This window comes from Cavia porcellus, unplaced genomic scaffold (genome assembly GCF_034190915.1).
Source record: "Cavia porcellus strain 051 isolate PalLab524CR breed Dunkin Hartley unplaced genomic scaffold, mCavPor4.1 scaffold_1, whole genome shotgun sequence".
NCBI classification, from domain to species: Eukaryota; Metazoa; Chordata; class Mammalia; order Rodentia; family Caviidae; genus Cavia; species Cavia porcellus.
The window spans coordinates 55,422,098-55,441,883 of NW_026947484.1; the positions used below are offsets into that span (position 1 = coordinate 55,422,098).

Here is a 19,786-nt window from a genome sequence, read left to right on the forward strand (position 1 = left end):
GGGCATGTCCATAATCAGGAGGTTGATGGGTCTGTGATGGAACACTGAAGAATCTATGACAGAAGGTTGAAGAGTCTACAGTGAAGACTAGAGTCCTAGGCGGAAGCCAAACACTCTATGCCAGAAGCCAAGAGATGATGTCCAAGCTGAATGTAAAGACTGGAGCTCCTCCGAAGAACCAGCAAACAGTCTTTATCCTTTTGCCTTTTATTGGAAGCAGGTGTAGCACTTACACCATCTGTGTGCCTTCCTCTTGTACAGGCTGAGGATGTTACAAACTAAAGACCCTGCTCCCCTGCTGAGTCACTCAGTTAAACTTGTGAGTTTCTCAAATTGATACAATGAACAATATCTTAGAACGTAACAATTTGTCCTCTGCTCCCCAGGATCTAGAGCTACTGATTCCCTTAGTTAGGCAACTAGCCTTCTCAAGTTAACACAATGTATCAACCGTAACAGGAGATATACAAATGCAAAAGAAATAAGTAGGAGTCAAACACAAAAGTTGGGCAGTGATGAATTAAAAGCAGTGCTTCTCAACCAGTTTCTCCCTGTCTTAGTTACTTTTTACTCCTTATTGAGACAAAATACCTGATACCCAAAGTTAGGGAAGGAAATGCTTATTTCTTGAAATTTTGGAAGTTTGGGTCCATACTCAGTTGGCCCGAAGGCAGCATGGCATGGTGGGGCGGCATTTCATGGCAAATGCAAACTGGTAGGCACAGGCAGGAATCTGAATGAGAGAGAGAGACACCTGATACATCATATCCTGGCTCCACCCCTGGGCAAGTGAAACACTTAAACCATCAAAACACTTAAACCATCAATCTGAGCACTAGACAATGAACCAATCACAAAAGCTACATTTTATTGAGTCCATAATTGCATGAGGCTTAGGGACCACTGACATAAACCATGACACTCCCTCAGGAACATCCAGGGAGTAGGGACCAAGGATATTGTTAAATATCCTACACTACCCAGAACAGCTCCGCAACCCAAAGTGACATGGCCTTCAGTGCCCATGGACCTGAGCCTGCTAGGGGCCTTTCTTGAGTCTCCACAGCCTTGTGCCATCAAGTAAATAGTGGGTATATGGACAGGCTGGGTGAGTCATCAGAGGGGTAGGACGGGGGTGGCTTCATCTCTGTGGACACCACTCCCATTTTGCCCCCTGGGTTTATGGTGTTGGGAAAGGACAAATGGCTGTGAAAGTCCCTGGTTTCTGCCCCAGGGCTGTTATTTTTGCTAAGAAATGTAGCGCAGGGTGGGTATTTTCCCAGGCACTCCTGTGGTGATATCAGCCCTATGTGCCCTCTTCTGGGTCAGGAAGGCGCTGGTTCATTCCCACAGCTGTCCTTCCTGCATGTGGGCAGCTTTGGCTCCTTGGATGAGTTTTGGCTTCCTCATTCGATCTGATTCTTTCTGCTTTCCATCTTTAAGAGATTTGTCAAGCTTCCCGTCTGCTCATACTTGCTTCCTTGTTTTCATGTGGCTGATGAATTACTCTTACGTATTGCTTTGGTCATGCAAGTGGGCTGTAGAGAGGAACAGAGAGAGAGAGAGACATACGGGTAAGGACCCTCCTAGAACAGTGGACTGAACCCTTTGGACTGCACACTGCCAAATACGTCAAGGTAACTTCGCAAGACCAGTGTAAGAGAGTGAGTTAGCAAGACAGTGCTTAGCTGGGTGAAGAATTTTAAGGAAAGCATTGTCTATTGTTAGTGGGACTGCCCACCCTGAAATTTAGCATCACTATTTACTATTATCTCTACTGGTTTTGTAGTTGGACTGATCTGAGCTGGGCAGGTCTAGATCAAGACTCTATCTGGGGCTCAACTGCATCCTTCATAAAGATATGCTGACCTCCTAACACCCATACTTCAGAATGAGGCTTTATTTAGAAATGAGGGCCCTGTAGGTATAATTAGTGAAGGTGAGGTTATCCTGGAGTACAGTGGGCTGTTAATCCAACATGATTGCTACCTTTAAGAGGAGGGCAGAGGCACAGGAGTGTGCCATGTAGTGATAGAAGCACGGTGAAGGGATACGTTTCTGCTTTGGTGAGCTGCTCAGTGTGCGGGACACGTTCCAACTGCTGTAGGACAGGAACTCAAGATCTCCAAGCAGTCAGATCTTGGTTGGGGCTGGTATCAGCCTGACCTCACCTGATCTTGGTGCTGTAACAAAGCACTTCAAACTGGTTACTTCATAAATAAAAGAAATTTGTTTCACACCATTCTGGAGGCAAGAATTTGTAAGATCAAGGTACAAACAGATTCATCGCCTGCTTTGTGCAGCCTCAAATGGGGGATGAGACAGAAGGACAAGAGAGGCTAACAAACTTCCTGGAGTCCTTTTCCAAAAGCATGAATCCCTTTCATGGATTCAGAACCCTTGCAAACTAATTACCCTTTATGGGTCCCATCTCTTAACACTACTGCATTGGGGTTAAATGTCAGTGTAAATTTTAAGGCACAATGTTCACAGTACATGGTTTACAAAGGGCCCTGTAGAATTGTGTATCTAGGAGGACTTCCTTATATGCCAGGTGCCACCCTGCCCCTGAGGCCTAGCTAGGCATCCTGATCGCCGCACATAACAGGTAAGACATACACATGTGTGTTGGACTTCATTCAGTGGTGGCTGGCATCCCAGAGAGCAGCTATTCCTGCAGACCAAGGTAGAAGGAACAACACTTTAGATGTAGCCTTAAAAGTGCACAGTGAGAGAGCAGCTTTGACAAGATAGGGTGCAGAATTCAGGCAGAGGGCTTAGCTTCAAACTGCAAGTGAAGGCTCCCTGCCCAACGAGAAAAATGGGTGAGGAAGGGGGTTGGGCAGCAAACGTGAGTGTGTGAGTGTGAAGATGATTCAATAGGAATTCCCACATGCTGGCCCCAGGGATTTTCACAGAGGACTCGGAGCTGTGTTGGGAAGATCTACAGCAGGGCATAGAAAAGGCTGACTATAGCAATAAACACCCTCTTTTGTCAGGGTTCAACCATCAAGTTGGGAAATGCTAGGGATTGTTTCACACTGTTGGTGACATTCTTACTGACATGTCCTGAATCTTCTAGCCTGTCACTGTCCCTGAACTAGATGTTACTTCTGAAATCAAAGTAATAGAAAGTGGGAAAACATGATCTGTCTCACCAGTACATTCCATTAAAAATCAGCATCTCTGTATTTGGTGAGGCTGATAGGAACAAAACTGACAGTGTTCGACCGCCCTGTCCAAAGTACTGAGGGAAAGCCTTGCTCTTTCTCCCTGGACTGATTCTTCCAGGTTCCTTTCCTGGGACCCCACTGTGCCTGGAGTAGGAAAACAGGACCTAAGGTCTGATTTTTTTCCGGCCTGACAGCACAGATGAATCATCTCGCATCCCCTATTATGGTCCTGGTTGGGTCATTTTGCTGTGATTGATTGGCTGGGTTTGGAGAAGAGGCAGAACTGTTTTCCTGGAGGTTAATTTTGGCGATGTTAAGGGTGGCCGTTTTTTGTCAGTGATCATGGAGTGGGTTCCTGTGATTAGTCACTTATCTTTATGGTAATTAGAAGCTAAATAGTGTTTACAATGAATCCCTTGGTTAGGAGACAGAGACTATGTCAAATGACACCCTATGAAAATTGCATAAATAAAAATTTGCATCTAGAAGGGCCCTTCATGAAAATTATGGAAAGAAGGTGGGGTTTTTTAATTTGTATTTTGTGGTAGCTCTCTAATTGGCAAACCAGTTGTAACAGTGGCCTATAATACTTTATTTCTAACCATTATTCATTACAACAGCACATACATTGTGGGGCTCTTTGGAAAAGCAACCATGTTGCTGATCACATAAATAGTTTTTCTTTACAGATTAGTAAGAAAGTCCCACAGGGAGCATAGCCTTCCAGAATGTACTCATGATGGGAAAAACAAAGCTATGTCCTGGCACAGCTGGAATCCTAAAAAGATGGACTCTTCAGAGAGCCCTGGGGGGATCACTCATCTCTGCAAAGTGTCCTTAACTCTAATCTCATCTGGAATTTCACATGTATTCATTACTCTGTCACTGTGTCCAGTCAAAGGAAGATCTATCCCTTCAATCCAAAATGAGAATTAAGTGAAATTTTCTGAAAATGAGGATTTGAACATAAGCCCCTAGATTTGGACAGTTGCCTGGAAAGACTTTAATTTTTTAAATAATCAGAAGAAAAGCTCTGAACATCAGGATCCGTTTCCAGCTTTCAAAAAACTGAAAGACAAAGATTTCAAGGTGAAGTGGCATCCCAGCTGACTAATTCGTCAGCACACAGACTACATAATTCACATCTCCAGCCTGGTGAGAGGGACGGCTTCCAGGAAGGCTTGCAGATCTGGAAGGGTGACCCAATTGGCTTCTTGACAGAGCTGAGGTCACTATTGCCTGGTTTCCTGGGTACAAATACATTCTCTGCTTTGAGAGTAGTACCTCTTTTGCGTTAGTCCTAGGTTCCCCAAACACCCCCCGACTTTCTTTTCCTTTGTCTTTTACATTATAAAGTCTAATACTCTTTCTAAATGTGATTTCTCATTTCCCAAGCTAAGACTCTTCTACATGGGCTTCTCACAGAGACCCACAGGTGAATGGGAAGCAGGTGGTTAATGACAGTGATGAGATCTTTGAGAGAACTTCCCGAAGATTCACTCACATATGCTTTCAGGCAGGCATTACTGCTGACTTGTCAGGTACTGCCAGTCTTCTACACCCTGCACCTCAGGCTGTGAAATTCCCATTCAGTGTTTGTTGCACACATAACAAGACCAACTTCCAGGAGGCCCCTGCCAGAAGAAGGGAGGCAAGCAAGCAGGCACTGAGGTCCTGAGAGCAGAGTGATGAGCATTCTAGAACACACAGGGAAATTAGAATGGAAGGGCAAGGAAAACATTAACCAGGCTCCAGGAGGTAGAGAAAAGCCCACGGAAGTGGCATGGAGTGAGATTTTGAAGGATGAGCAGATGTGTATCAAGTACACGGGAGACTGAAAGAAGTGTACTTGAGAGTGTGTGTGTGTGCGTGCGTGTACAGGCATGTATGTGTAAGAGACATAAGCCTTCCAAGTGAGGTGACCGTATGCACAAAGCATGAAAGCCAGCGGAGGGTGGTGGGCTCTGGGGGCCCAGTGACAGCCTGAAGGATAATTGTGGTGAAAGATAGGTGCTGGGTACTAAAATACTAAGTCCCTCACTGTGGAATTTTAGCTTTGCCATTGGGGATTCCGATGATGATCTAGTAAGAAAGAACTAAAAACAGCGCAAGAGAAAAGATGCTACCATTTAGGCAGAGCAGATTAGCTAGGTGAGGGCAGGACAGCAATCATTAGACGACTACTGTCACCATCCAGGTAGAGATGCTGAGGGTCTAAAAGGTCTACGGCTAGAGAAGTCAGTGGAGGACCCCAGTTTGGAAAGTGTTTCCGTGGAAGAGCACAGGCATTGTGACTGCACTGATGTGGTTCCATACTTTTTGGAATGGGGAGCACAGGTGCTAGGGCTTATTGACAGGAGCAACAAGAACAAAATTACATGTTCTTGAAGGACCGCTTGAATCACAATCTCCACCCTTTACCAGCCCTGGGCCACCTCTCTTGCAGTGGCTCTGAAAGTTCAGCGTCAGAATCACTTGGACAGCATGATGAGTCTCTGCATCTGGAGGTGTGGGGGGATTATGCCTTTCTAGCACATTCTCAGGTAATGCTGCTGCTGCTCCAGGAGTCATATTTTGAGAACCACTTCTTGGGACTTTGCTAGTATTTTTGTAGATTTTAGAAAAAGCATAAATTATCTGAGTTAAGCCCTTGTGATTTATGCTTCCTTACATACCAATACACATAGCAAAGAAAATGGGAACATTGCTTGTTTTGATAAGATTAGGTGGACCAGAGAACTCCAACGAGACCTTCTTTCTTTACATGGCTTTATCCTGGATCGGCCTTCTGGTCTACCTTCTGCAGTGTTAGCCTCATATGAGATCCACTCATGTAATATTTCTTGAGTGTAGGCCAAAGATTCCTGCAAGGTTTCCTTTGGGGAGTGGGAGAATGATGGCCCAATAACTATCAGGTGGGTTGTGAAGTGGAGCCAATGTGGGAAAACCCATAAAATCCTTTCTATGGAGCACTAGGTATGCAGGCAGATAATAGTGCTGCATGCAATGACCACAAAAGTGCTCTGGGTTGAACATCTTGGTTAAACGATGGATGGGGTAAAGGTGATGCATATCATTATCATAAGAAAGCTCTGCATCTATAATATAATGTGCTAAGAATCTCTGAAGGGTGACAGTTCTGCAAAGTCGCTACCTCTACCACCACCACTTTGTTCCAAAACAAGGAAATCTCACGGGATGGATATCATGTCAGATCCACCTTGGGAAGTCAGCTTAGAACCTTAGGGCAGAGACTTTCCAAAAACCATGTACAAACTGGTGCTGGTCCTTGACCAGTTATTATGAATATATAGCAATGTGGAAAACATTGGGCTCAGCTGATTTGCTTTACATTTAAGAGTTATTTTTATTTTCAAATTGTGGGATTCCTATGCTCTATTGTTAAAAATTTTTTCCCTTTTAATAAAATAATGATGATGGAAGAGCTAAATTATTTTCAAATACTCTTATATGTTTCAGATGATCAGTTGACAGCTTTGCACCCATCCCTTCACGTTAGCTCCATTGAATCATTGTTAGATAATTAGATAGCAAATCTAAGCCCAGCATTTATAGATTGAGCAACTGAGATCTGTGAAGCTGTAGCCCAAAAAGTGGTACATTCATTATCATTTGCACAAACTCTATGTGCATTGGCAAAGGCCATTCTGTCCTTGTGGACTTCATGACACCTAGTTCGACCCCTCATTCCCTTTCATAATCTTAATTATATTTGGAGGTTGAAAGGTTTGTGTTGTCCCAAGCAAAGCTAAAATGTTTCATGAATTGGTGGAAAATTAGAACTAGCAGGGTGTCATGTGTCCATTTCAGGGTTTTGATTCTGGGCAATTTCAAGACAGGACGTGATTGATTATTATTAATTATATTCTGATTGTATGTGGTTGATTATGATTAATTGTATAGTTTTCTTTGTGGATATTTCCATCTGAATTAGGAAGAGGAAAAAATTAAGCAGACACCTGGGAATTATTCAAACTCATGGCCAAAGATTTCCATTAATCTTTTAAATCACCCTCAATTTATGAAATAATTCTAAAGTTAGTTTTTCTCTCTTCATGAGAGCTTCTTCACTTGAGAAAATGAAGAGAAGGGACACTTATTTTTCTTAAATCCTTCCAGCTATGAATTTCAAGGATTCTATGACTTAACCTAGAATTAAACAGTAAATGAGGGCCACATTAATTACTCTGTGTCACCTCAATTTTCTCCCTCTCAATGATTTATATATTACTAAGGCAAAAGAGTGCTTGGGGCAGGTCAGCTGTCTGTCTGAAAAATCATACAGATGACAAAAACCTTTGCAAACAATAAAGGAATTGTTCTTACATGTGAAATACTATTTTCTTTAAATTCAGTGGCTGAGTATACACTCTGAGCTGGGGTATCAACTTAAAATGCCTTTCCATGCCTGGCTTGACATTTGGCATAGCTGGGTGTAATTTAAATCTTGCAAAGTGGTCTTCAGATCAAATAGTCACCTGGAAAACATTGAAAACAAAATGCATAAGCACTAACCCTCTAGAAATTCAGATTTCACAGAGCTGGGACATGGCCCAGGAGTCTGCATTCTTCTCCTACCTCCATTGGATTCTCAAGCTCACTTAAATTTAAGCACCACTGCTTCCCCAGATGTTAATCCTCGTGTGGGAAGCCTGGTGCTTGCAGAGGGCCAAACAGACAGTAGAAGAGGGTCAGAAGCAAAAGTGAAGGGATTGATGTCTTTGGTGTTCAGGTAACCTCTTTCACTTGATTCTAGCCAGAGGCAAGGAATTAGCTGCTTGTCTTTTTCACCTATTGTCTTTTCTGAAAGGTAAACAAACTTTCTACTTAGTGGGGGAGGGAAGGTGGGATGCCATAGAAGTGGGAAGTTTACTGGGGAAAGATTTGCCTTTTGTTTTTAATCCTTAGTTAGGGCAGGGCGATGTTCACTGTATAAAATTATTTTGGCGATTGTAGGAGAAGCACATTTCCAACCAAAGAGCCTGTGCGCAGAGTAACTCCATACAATTTATAACACAGCCATTTAATTTTAAAGAAGAGAATTTCAATGTATTTTCACACTTGGCTTTTTCTATTTTTTTCACCATTTTTTGAAGTCCACTGCACAATGAATGTTGATTTTTCTTCTTCTTTTGTCTTTTTTAAAAAATGCAGTCCACTAACGTGTACAAAGCTTGGTTTCTGCCCAAGGCTAAGAATGTTCTAGGTGAACTAATCAATCAATTTTTACTCATTAAAAAAGCTCACTGAAATTAAAAAAAAAAGCCTAACTTTTGATAGATTTGGTAGCTGTTTGCTAAACACTTTTTTTTTTTTTTAAAGTGGCAAAACACCAGAAGATGTGATCTTACACCTTTAGGAGAAAGAAAACCTTTAGCTCTGGAGAAATATGTAGCACTTAGGAATTTTTGGGTTTTTGTTCAAATCCCAGAGTATTATTGATCAACCGTAGCATGACTTGAGGGAAATGATGTTATTCTTAATGAAGTCTTTCTAGCCCAAATTGGAACATGCATATTTAGGGTATAAAATAAATACTTGTGCAAAACAGGCCAGGGACAGGGCATGGTATTAGGCTGAATTAAATCCCATCATGGAGCGCTGACTTTTCCAAGGTATCATTCAAGCTCTCTTCCATCAGGTACCAGGTTTAGCCACAGAACTGATGACGTAGCTGACTGGTTTTGCGTGAACCCGGGCTTCCAACTTATTCCTTCCAGGTTGCAGGTGTCACATATGTGTCATAACCTATGGATAATGTGTGCTCCTCCAGCCCACCTGTTACCTTAGAGAGCTTCATGGGTAAAATGAAGCAGGGTGCCTCAGCATAAGTAAACACTTCTCTCAACTTAAAAAGAAATACATGAGTCATAGCCTGCCAAAGATCTTCAAATCATCAAAAGTTTTTTTTGTTTGTTTCTATCTGAAAAAGGTATTTCACACCTACAGTGTTGGGGATGTCACAATCCTTGCTCAAGCCTCTTGATTAAACTTTTCCTGCCCCAAATGGACATATTCCTAGTTGATCATGGAATTAAGTAGCAAAATCATGTTTGGGTTAGAATCCAATTTGGTTTAAACCACTGGATTTCTTGAAGCACGAAATACTAGGTTTAGAGTGACCTGGTGTCTTAGCAAAGTATTAGGCACATGGCAGCTATGTTTAATGCAGTACTGTGGTTTCAAAAGTCAGAAGGAAAAGAAAATTAATGCATCTTTCTTTTCTTTTATTCCTTATTCAGGTTTTGGACCAGACAAACGCACCGTCACCAAGGTAAGTAGCTTTATACTGTTCTGCTATGTGTTGGCACAGTGTGGAATGATGTTATTGACTCTGAACACATTTTTACTGGATGGCATGACTGTGAAATGCAAATGCACCCGGAAGTTGAGTGGTGACATTAATGATGAGCCTACCCTATGAACAAGACTTGATTAAGTACTGGAGTAGGAGATGCAAGAGAGGAAAAGGGGGAGAGAGAAGAGAGACAGAGACAGGGAGAGAGAGAGCTGGCTCTTTCCTGCTTGATTAGCCCTTTTATGAGACAGCAGACTCTTTGTCTCTGATATTCAAAAACAGAAGACAGTTTCTTTGGGAGCAGCTGTGGCTGGGCCTCACACCTCTCCTAAAGCCTATTTTGGAAGGAGAGAAGTGCAGTGGGGGCCCCCCTCCCTTCGCCCCAGCTCCTCAGCTCTGGGGAGGCCTCCTGCCCTACTCAGCAGGATAGCTTTAGCCAAGTTGTTGAAGTTTCCAGGAGTATCTGTAAAAACCAGCAATTGAGGATGTGTTAATCATATTAGAGAACACAATAGGAATCCTTTCTTATTTCATTAGAAAGCCGGGATGCATTTGATGTGCACCATCTGGTTTGTGAAAGCAGAAGTAAGTTTTTCAGAAGGGCATGTTTCCAAGTTCTATGCTTCATGTGCTTCAGAAGGAAAAGCCCATAAGCAGCTCTATTTTTAATGAGAGAAATGCGGACGCTAATAAGATTGGGGTGTATTTCCAGGATGTGCCACTTCTCCTAAACTCCATGTGTTTGCAGTGCATGTGGCAGCCTTGTCCTGTCTAGAGGCTGCGCTTCCAACTGAAAATTTTAAAGTTCTCCATGTGTTAATTGGAAAACAGAGAGAGGCATCATTGTGGTGGAGCATCTGGCTTCTTAGATATTAATTATGGCTTCATCGACACATAAAAACCAGGATTTTTAAATTGTTTCCTGTTACTTGCTATGTTACTTTTATTTTAGAAACTGTAATTTTCCAGTTCAGACAAAAAGTCAGGTTGAACTTTACTCTGGTATTATATGCTTTTAAAAAAAATGCACATAATGCAGTTTAGATGCAGACACTGTTTATAAACATTCAGCAGCAACAAAACAAGGTAGAAAAAAATCAAATTTGCTACTGCTACCCCATTGAATCCTTAAAAAAACAACATATATGTATTTTTTTTGTTTAAAGAAAATATAGCTGTAGAACATAAGCATCTTATTCTCGTGTAGTTCTAAACAACAGTGTCTGTGGATCAGAAAATCTGCTTCAGAAGAAAAATCCCTTCAGGTTCTTACATAAGTTTCTGAATCCTGTACAGTAGCAAACATGATTTGTGAGGCAATATGCTGTCTTTAACCCCTCAGTAATTGCAGGATTCTTCTGTATGTATTCCACAAGTCCAGCTCACACTCGGGAAGGAAGCATAATTACATTACAGGCAATCTCAGCCGAGGTAATTACAATTGCCTCCATCAATCCAATTAAACAGGATAACCAACTCTACCGAGGCAGAAGCACCACAAAGCTTTCTGATTAAAACCAGGATTTGGGGTAAGGGTGTGATTGTGGATTTGAAGACTTTTCATTTGCTCAGATATTGTTGCATGTAAAAATAGATACTGTGGAGAGAGGCTGAGTGGAAAAGAGAGCATAAAGGTAGCTTCTGTAACACTGCATTTACTGATCCATCCTTCTTTTTGAAGACAGGAATCAGTGTAGATTAGATTCTCCACAGCGCAACTTCAGGTTGTTATTAATCTTACTCCCTCTGGTCATTTCCTTCTGTGAGTTCCCCTTATAATTAAAATGACACTCCGTAAAATGCTCTATTTTTCCTTCCCGGTTTAGTGTCTATAGTTTCTATTTTATGCTGGATGTTTAAGATACCCCCAGGGTGTACTGTGTTTCTTACTTCTTTTTTTCTGTTTTACCTTTTTTGGGGGTAGCATGGGTGGGTGGTGGTACAAACCAAACCCAGATCCACATGGCACACGAGGCAAGGGGTTATGTAGAGAGAGGCATGTTAATACCTTTAATGAAAGCAGTGGGAGAAAGTCCAGGAGTGATGCTGAAATTTCATGAGGCTGAGTTTACTGCTGTGATGGACTCTTACACTGACCCCTTCCCTCCTGCCCAGGGTGAAAATGAGCCCTTCCTCTGTCCAGCATATCCACAGTATGCAAGCCATTAGTCAGCAAGCAGCCAGCTCAGTCATGAGATTGATCGCTGGTGCTGTCTCGGCGTTTGCATCCAAGTAACAGTTATTTTACTTAATAATGTTTCCAAAACGTATGAAGAGTGATGCTGGGAATTCAGATATGACAATAAAAGAAACAGCAAAATGCTTCTTTCCAGTGGAAAAATACAAATTCTCAATAAGGAAAGGAAAACATTTCATTGTTCATCTCTTGCTATGCCTCACGTATAAATTAAACTTTATCATAAATTTGTGTATATAGGAAAAGCATAGTACACAAAGTATTTGGTAGTAGCCATGGTATCAGGTATAAACTGGGGTCTTGGAACATGTCCTCCAAAGGTAAGTGGGGACTACTATTTATTAGTCATGTGTGACTCCCCCAAATTGACCGTCCAAGTGGAATCTCTCATACACCATTTTAGAATTATCCAATATGGATAGATCACAGATCAACCAGCCAGTGACCACCTTAGACGTTTCCCACTCTCTCAATTGGTAAAGACACTGAGCCCCCAAAAGATTTAGTGACTGTCCCAAGTTACAAAGTGAGGTTGAGCATCCTTGTGCCTTCCTACCTACATGGTTTGTGCTTTGTGTTTTTTCCCTATTGCTATAAGTAAATATTTACTTTCTTTTATTTAAAACAGACAAATACACAGTTCAAGAAGTAGAGCATTACTGGTTTCCAGGGAAAAATGCCAATGTGTTTAAGAAAATATTTTCATGGAACAATATATGCTACATTAGAGGTAGTCTGCTAGCTGAAAAGCAATTGTGGGGGTGTTTTGGGAAGAAGCTGCCTTGCACCACCATGAAATGTGGTTCTGCAACCTTTGGCCTCCCAGTACTGAAGAAATACTGGAAGGGGTTTTTGGCCCTTCTTTGGGGAGAGAGAAACTTGTGGTAAGATAAGTGATAATTTTGCAGACAGGCAAAAATCCTAGGGAGAAGAGGCCAGGAGTAATGTGAGCTTCCGCCAGACAGTTCTCTGGTGACTCTTTTCCTGTCTTCTGTTGTATGTATTTCATCCCTTTTCAGGGTTTTTTGAGCTGGGTGTTAGAACTGAAGTCATAACTTGGCCCCAGAGGCTGTAGGAGAGTCTGTACCCTCAAGATTATTTGAAAGTTTTCCAGTTTACATGTAAACAAAGACTGTTCTTTTTGCAGTCAAGATAATATTATTATGGGATGGCACGTTTGTCTGCCAAATGGAAGCAGACTTGGGTTCCTCGCCATTTCCTTAAAGAGACATTGCAGTAATGTACTTAGATGGCTGAAGACGGTCTTTAATCTATACAGTAGTGATTCATAAACTCGTCCTCCTTGTGTTTTTATCAATGCCTGTTATCTTTCTAGATGACCTATATGACCTGTGTCATGACCCAGAGCTAGACTAATTTGCACTGGTGTTGTACGGCTGTTATAAACTTTACAAATAGAAAACAAGCTTCCTCTCTTCCTCTTTTGACAAAGAGAGAGCAATTTAAAATATCTTAGATTTCCCTTTAAAATTGAAAATTCTCCAACTATTTCTGGGATGAATGGACATTTTTATCCATTGTTCCATTCATAATTTGTTTTTAAGTAACGGTATGTCAAGAGTTCATAAGCATCAGCAACCACCGATTGTACCATATGAACATGTGTATTCTTATTACCGAAAATGAGAATTGCTTACAAATCACGGTTGTATAATTCCTATGTGACATTTTCTCTGGGTTCACATTCAACAAAACTAAAATTTAATCTCCAAAAATCAATATTTAACTTGTCTGAAGTATAGATATTTACATCGTATTTTCAGCATCTGCATCTTCCTAGTACAACTAAATGTGTTTGTACGTGAAATCATTCCTTTTCTCTGAATTTCATTGCAATGACTAGTAATTTCCTAACAGAAAAAAAATATAAATATTATGAAAATAATCACACTATTTACCCTTAAAATTATTAGGGAACATTGTTTTTGTCAATTTGTATTCAAGTATTTTATTCTGGTCCACACTTTTATAGGAAACATTAGGCAAATAGCCCAGGATTTGGTCTCTTCTATATTCATGAGATTCAGAGGAACGTTCAGTGTAGTAGTTATGAGTTCATATTGACTGGCAGACTAGGGATGTCTAAGGGGTCAATCTGCCAACTTAGACTGTGTGGTAAACAGAACAGAGTATCCACATCATTTGTGACTGTTTTTCTACATCTCTGTTCCTTGCATGGTCCAACGTGTAGGGCTTAGGAGGCAAAATGTTTAAAGAAATGAAATATTTAAAAAGTAAAGTAATAAGGGAGGGTGCATATACACCACACTTCAGTATTCAAAATCACACTGAGATAGATACAAATTTAGGGAGACGTCACTAGTTTATTGTTCCCGTGTACCCCTGGACTGGATGTAGAGCACACATGTGGATCCCCGTTAAAAGCAGGAAGCAGGAGCCTTGCTCAGGCTCTTTCAACAGCTCTTCCCAGTGTATCTATGTATTAGTTTGAGCCGCACCTCCATTGTGGAACAACTCCCCTAAACATCCACAGCTACTTTTGCAGATATTAATTGACCCCAAAGGACATCTTTGAGCTTCACTGCTTCTAAAATGTATTTAAAATTTAAGTCTTTCTGCACTTAAATAATGTATGCCTGTGATATGCAAATCATGGGACCCACTAAATCTTAATACCTGTCACCCAATTAACCTGGCTTTATCCTCTTTCTACTTGCTGTGCTTTGAAGACGTCCTGTGCGAACTTCAGGTGTTGCCAATCTGAGGGCAGTAAGAGGAGGAGCCTGTAAGATGTGATTAGGACAGGAAGCTCATGCCCTTGCTGGGGAGATTGAGGAGTTTGCAAGGGCTTTGCTGCAGGCAGCATTTGGTCATTTGCCCTTTTGCCTTTTGCTGTGGGAGGAAACAGCATTTGGCCAAACGTTGGTGTCTTGCTCTCCAACTGACCAGCCTCACCACTGCAAGAGAACAGCCTTCTGTTCTTCGACTCTCAGTCTCCAGGATTCTGAGAGAGCAAGACAAGACAGGGCTTACACAGAAACCTGCGCTCTGCAAACTGTCCCCTCCTCGTGTGCAGGAAGTCCCCCGGTGATATAGTCAGGATCAACTTTCACAGCATGTGTGTCATTAAACACCTCCCCCACTGCCTGCAGCTAGCTCCACTGCCAACACCCACCAGGCACTGGCAAACACCCCCCCCCCCGTCTGCCTAACAATCTTGTCTTTCTTCCTGCCCTGTCCAGCCAAGGTTTAAACTTCCATAATATATATGTTTATCTCCTGGAGGTCACTTTGAGGATACTCAGACTGTTCCGTAGCCTAGAAGAGAGCCGGGGTAATTGATTTCTTCTAGAGCTGGAGAAGGGGCCTCAAAAGTGTTTGTTGAATCTCAATGAGTTACATAGTTTAATATAAAGGTTCTTTTTCATTTAGTTTCTGGCTTCTTCTTCCCCAAGGACATAGCCATGTCTCTTCTTTAGGGTCCCAGGCCAGAGCCCACTTACGTCATCACCACGGTGGGAGAGACTGACCCTCCACCGGTGCCTCCAGTGCCTAGGAAATTTATGTAAGCACGATCATCACACCTGAGACTCTTCTCCATTAAGATGGGCTCTTCTGAGCGGATATTAAGAAATCCCCCTGTCCTCCAACCTCACCCTTCTTCTACTGGGCCACTGTGTCTGCTCAGCCAGCTTTATCTAAATTCCATCACTGGCTTTGCTTTTAGGCATATGCCCTACTGGCAGGAAAAGCCTTGGATTCCACATCAATAAAGTTTTCTTATACCCTCACTATACGACAATGATAAAAATTTACGGACGAATCTAAATCTCAGTAATAAAGAGTAACAGACTGCAGTTCAGGCTGAAATCCCCCCATGGCGTGTACACGTATAGCTTTTCACTTTTGAATGCATGTTTCTCACAATCTGCTTCTTTCCTAGATATATTATTTTACTTCTAATAGAAGTTATCAGAAATACCATTTTTCTTCCAAAATGCATAGAATAAGTAGCGTAATTTGTGCTGAAATAGTAAGGAAACTTCTCAGCGTGGGCTTGTTTTTCTACTGCTACAGATCATAGTTCATAAGGTAGAGCAGTTCCCACTAAGGCGGTTTGCAGAGCAGAGAGCACAGTGACAGAAAGCAAGACAGGAGAAGGAAACATGTTCCCGTAGCGCCCTGGGAAGTGGGGGGTGTTGTTTAACACACTGTGTGTTAGATGGGACATTAAATGGATTTTAAAACAGCAAGATTTACTCAGAGCATATGCTGCTATTTTGGAAAATAGCCCGGAATTGACTGAAACTCTGCTGTCATTCCTGTGTGTGCAGCACCATGAATGGAAGTATGGTGGTTAAACGTGTCAACTTGAATAGCTTGGGAGCCTTCCAGGGGATCACTAGGGCATGCCTGGGTGGGCCATGCAGGTATGACGTTGGAGAGTGTATCTGGTCCCTGGCCCCTCCCTCTGGGCACAGTTCCCCTGATCTGCAAAACTCTTCCACTCGAGGTTTCTGCCTCAGAGGCAGTTGATCATGGACTGGATTCCCTGAAGCCATGAGTCAGTAAACATCTCCCCCTTTATGTCCTGAGGCCCGGAATTATGCTCTAGAAATAGGAAAGCTAAGCAACACAGAAAGTGTATAACATCATATTATAACAGAAACAATGGTGAAGGTGTGTGTGTGTGTGTATGTGTGTGTGTGTGAAGACTACACACGATTGATCAGGCTGTTCACACACTTGCACCACAGGAGTCTAGGACTGCACCTTAGAATTTAAAAGATAACCATGTCTTGGCTCTTGTGTCTCAGCTGCAAGATATCTTGCTTTTTTCATATCTTAAATGTCTTAAATGTTTCATAATAAGGGTATGATTCAATAATGAAATAGGAATATTCATGAAAAAGTCATATGTGTTGAAAGGTTCTTTAATACCTTTTTAATTATATACTAAATATTCAAGCTAAAATGAAGAGAAAAACAGATTACAAAACTGTACATACACTATAATGAACATGTGCATGTGTTTGCATAAATAAAACATGCTTATCTCTAAGCTGATATGCTGTCATGGGATACTTTTAGTATGTCTTTCTACAGAGTCCATGTTGTCTACAGTAAGCACATATCAACTTGACAAAGGAAGCACAATGCATGATGGTACACATTTGTAATCCCAGAACCAGAGCAGCTGAAGTAGGAGGATTGCCTGGGCTCCATGGTGAGTTCAAGGCCAGTCTGAACTACACAGTGAGACCCTGTCTCAAAAACAAATTGATAAAGAAAATTAAATCTTAGAACAATGCCTATGGACCCATAGGATTACTAAAAAATGTCTCAGTTCTGGAGCATTTGCAAAATACGACGGTTTCTAAGGAAAGAAATCTCATGCCAGAAGACATGCTAAGGTTAAAATTGAGAAATCACGAGTCTGAAGTCATGTTTGCAGAGGAGGCTGTGACTTTGATTAAGCTGAGACAAAGGGGCCCCATTTGAGTGGAGCTGGTACAAAGTGCAGAATATTTGCACTTCACAGGTCTACTAAAGATGAAAGGTGGAAACCGAGTTTGAGGGAACAGAGAGGAAATGGAAGAAAATAGAAGGGAGAGAAGTGAGTGCTGCCCTGGGCCTCGGCAGTTCAGATAATCCTGTCTGTGGAAGTGGAAAGAGTTGGCTGAGAGTTGAAGCCGACTGCTGGGCACTGGATTGAATTACTTTGGGTATGAGAATAGAATACTGAGTACCAACTCTATAGCCAAACGCTGCCCTCAATGCTGCCCCTGTGGTCATACAATCATCTCTTTGCATGTTTGAATTTCTAATGCACTCCTTAAAAGAATCTAGTCTGCAGTGATGGTGACAAAATCAAACTTTCTACTGAGAAAATAAGCAATTTTGAAAATAAAATGCATATCCAGTGCAATGACCAGGTCCTTGCCTACCTCCACAGAAGAAATGAAATACATTTCCCCCTTTGGGGCAAAGCTAACTCAATAAAATATTGCACTGGAGAGAAATGGCCTTGAAACTTGGCATGGTGTAGAAAGCACTTATCTGAAAGGATTCCAGGAAGGCAGGCTTCGCGAACCCTTGTGTTCCTTCTCTTGGTGCAGTTTCTTTTCTCTAACTTCCTGGATTCTTGCCAGGGCTCCTGACTTTCTCCATCAGTCTCTAAGCACTTCCGGTTTGCCCCTCACCTTGGTGCGTTTGCAAAGTGTTGGTTGTGAGGACCTCAGGGGACAGCAAAGACCCAGGGAGCTTTCTCCAGAACCAAAGATGTGGCTTTCAGCCATCCAACTTTCTGGAAGTCGGTTTTGACAACTCAAAGTGTTTTTTGAGGTTTGGTTTTGTTTTGTCGCTTTATTTTTATTTTGGACAACTGAGATTACTGATCAGCAACTTCTTAAAAATGGTGCACTACCAAACCATCCTTCCCGCTGCAACTTGCTTTATGTCTTGGAATTAAAAAAAGAAACCTCAGTCATGCTAACAGAATTCAGAATATAAACCACATTTGAGAACTTATGTAATTGTTTTTATGAAAAATATAGATAATGTTGTTTCATGGCAGTGCCTTTTAAGCCATATGGAGCTTACAATCACAGAATATTTCTTTTCCCATTATTTTTGGAACTTAAGGGAAAAACATGCATCTGTATAATATACAGCTAAATCACATGCTACAGGCACAGTACTGAGCCCTCTGCACACACCAGCCCACACACATGTTCTTCCAAAGTAAGCACATTTTACCTTTCCTGGTTCAATCCTTTGGCAGTTTGGGGAGTGGATTTGAGCCTAAGTAATTCATTATTAGGAAACATTTTGAGTTTCTGCTAAATATCCAACACCATTTCTGTAAATATGCGTCATCTCTTATCAACTATTTTTTGAGCTCCTTTTTGCAACAGATACTCCTCCCAGGTGTTGAGGACGAAACAGGGAATAAGATAGACAAGATCATCACTCCAAGGAAGCTTAACATTCTGTTGGGGGAGGCAGCAAAAATATATATAAAATACCCAAAGTGCTCAGGTCTGCAGTGAGATATTAAGATGAGTACTGCTTACTGTCATGGGTCAGATTGTAAATAAAGATGTTTATAAATGCGTTATACCTGGATCACTAAGAATCTCTCCAAGTCCTGATTTTTTTAATGAATATTATTATTTGGGCAATATTTAAACTTAGTACAATTAGTAGTGCCTAGTATCATTAGTACTAAGTAGCAGTTAAGGCCTTTCATATCTAGTTTGAATTCCTTAAAGAATATCAGCTATTTCCTAGCTGCAGAGGTCAGAGAGATCCAAAACTAAATGTAGAGCAGGTGGGGAAGGGCCACACAAACCCGCACACGCTCACCTGCTTGGTTATGGTTATGGTTATGACTATGAACTGGGTCCCTAAACCCTGGCCTGGTGTCTGTCTTCAGGGTTGAGAATCTGCGTCATATGCAGCAGCTCTGCATTCTTTCACCTCCCTGAAGTCATGGCAGACTGCACACCACCCTTCAATGGTTCCAACAAGGGCACTGCTTACTCTACCAACTGTCAAAGGCCTTTCTTAGGCTGACAGTGCTGGTGAAACACTGTGGTTGAAACGCTTCTTCCTCTGCAGTCTCCCACCTTCAAAAAGAACAATTTCCTGTCTGAAGTTACCCAGAGCCTTGCTTAACCCTTAAAGGCTAAGCAGTCATCTGGTGAACTCCCGTTCCTGCTCCCTTCTCTTCTACCCCTCTGTCCTCCTGGCCTCCTGCATGCCCCACCACAAAGCCAACTCTGGAGGATTCTACCCTGTATCTGTGAGGATCCAGGACCTTGCAGAGCAAAGGCATCACTGTCTTTTAGACAGAAAGAGTAGGAGTCAGACTGCTCTGTGCCAGACCTGGATTCAGACACTTAACATGTGTGAACACTTAGCATGTGTGAACACTTAGCAGTGTTCTTACTCCTTAGGGCCTGGGTGCCTACTCCTGTCCCATGGGATTCATAGCGATATCTAACTTGTATGTCTACTCTAGTAACTAAGTACCTCTCTAGATGTCCAACCACAGTTGCCAATATTTAGCCATTATCTTATTGGAATTTGTTTGATACACTGAGTAGATGC

General features: G+C 41.8%; 1 protein-coding gene across 1 annotated transcript in view; it reads left to right on the plus strand.

The window, feature by feature from the left end:
- Positions 1-19,786, plus strand: part of Sema6d (semaphorin 6D) — a 559,259-nt gene that overhangs the window by 375,392 nt on the left and 164,081 nt on the right. The window contains exon 3 of the mRNA XM_063248202.1: positions 9,437-9,468. The gene's annotated coding sequence lies outside the window, so the exon portion shown is untranslated. The remainder of the gene's footprint in view (positions 1-9,436; positions 9,469-19,786) is intronic.